The sequence below is a fragment of the Peromyscus maniculatus genome, chromosome 12, assembly GCF_049852395.1.
Source record: "Peromyscus maniculatus bairdii isolate BWxNUB_F1_BW_parent chromosome 12, HU_Pman_BW_mat_3.1, whole genome shotgun sequence".
Taxonomy (NCBI): Eukaryota; Metazoa; Chordata; class Mammalia; order Rodentia; family Cricetidae; genus Peromyscus; species Peromyscus maniculatus.
In genome coordinates, this window is record NC_134863.1 from 17,946,348 (window position 1) to 17,948,251 (window position 1,904).

Consider the following 1,904-nt stretch of genomic DNA (forward strand, 5'->3'; position numbering starts at 1 on the left):
CACACATAAAAAAAAAAGATAACATAGCTCATTGAGGGAAGAGTGTCATGAAAACTATTTGAGATATTAGAAATTTTCTGAATGGAAAATCTGTTCTCAGCAATCTGTTTTTCTCCCATCATTTATTTATTATTTTAAGGATGTAGATACATATTATTCACAAAGTCTCAACCCAATACTACTTTATTAGGTCACACAGATTGTTTCCACTTTGGCCACTGGGAGTTTGAGAAGTTGCTCAACCTATCTCCACTAATTATTTTTTAGCACTTTCTTATTTCCTGATGTTATGAGGATATTCTAAGCTCATCTTAGATACTTCCTAATGCCATCCTAGGATCAACTGTTTCCCTAAGGCATAGCAAAGAATCTTTGCCAATATAAGCATTTCCTTATTCTCTACCAACTAGAAAAGTCCTGGGCACAGAGAAGTCGTAGAACAACTGGTTGTTGCGGGAATAAATTAATGGGTAGGTAGAAGAAATGGACAGAGCAGTTCAGGCTGGAATCCTTGCCCTGTACCTGATGTTTTTTTTCCTCTCAAAGTAGGATCCAGTATTTGATCCAGTATTTGGGGATTAAAATCATTCATTTGCAATATTTTAGGACCTAAATTTATTTTATTCTCAAATATTACTTTTAAGAGAGGATTCGTCCTGAAAAGGGTATATGAAAACTTACAATTCACTTACAAATTTTAAGCATTACTTCCTTCACTCAGAATTAATAACTCACTATAAATACTCTCGCCTGCCTATACTCTAATTAATTATTGAATTTTATTTGTTCTCCATTGTCAGTCTCTTTTCTGCCTGTCCTGAGAGTGTGAACAACTTGACTAGAGTCGTGTCTTATTGTGTGCAGCACCCAGAGCACCAAGGCAGCTGGCGGTGGGGAGGCTCTCAGCAAGTGGTTAAAATAGATCTGCTATACAAAGAGTGGCTATGAGAATAAGGTTGTCTTTGTTTGAGTCAATAATAATTCAAATTACAAAGCAAGCATAAACAAAAGCTAAGTTTTTAAGTGTAGAACAATTGTCTGGAGAAAGTACATATCAATTTTGAACACAAGGAGCTGAGAAAATTCTGAAGAATGAATTCATTCTTCAACTGTTCTAACTGCCTTTTTCTGAGCTCTTTAGTTTTTTATTGTTCCCCATAAATTTGAGTAAACAAGAAAACCTCTAGTGTACAGATTCACAAAACTACTGCAATATCCTTTAAATATTGCTGTGGGATGTTCTGTATGTCCTGTGGGAGCCCGTTCTCAGGTTCCTCGTGGCTTTACCCAGCAGGTCCGCATAGAGGATGATTAGGACCACAGGCCTGAGTGCAGGTATCTGAGATGGTCTGCACTTGGCTGTGCTGGGGGATGGTCTGTATGGCAAATGTGTTGCTCTGATTGGTTAGTAAATAAAATACTGATTGGCCTGTGGCTAAGCAGGAAGTATAGGCGGGACTAACAGAGAGGAGAAATAAAAGAACAGGAAGGCAGAAGGAGTCACTGCCAACCGCCACCCTGACAAGCAGCATGAAAAGATGCCAGTAAGCCATGAGCCACATGGCAAAGTACAGATTTGTGGAAATGGATTAATTTAAGCTATAAGAACAGTTAGCAAGAAGCCTGCTACAGCCATACAGTTTGTAAGCAATATAAGTCTTTGTGTTTACTTGGTTGGGTCTGAGCGGCTGTGGGACTGGCAGGTGACAAAGATTTGTCCTGACTGTGGGCAAGGCAGGAAAACTCTAGCTACAAGATATGGTTTCATCCCCTTACTTGAAGACAAGAGAAATTGTGGCCTATTGAGTGAAAACTTTTTTGTGCCCACATAGGACCAAAGTCTAGGTATCATGCATTCTACAGTCATAATAATAACGTTGCTGGTCTACAAGGATGTTATTACA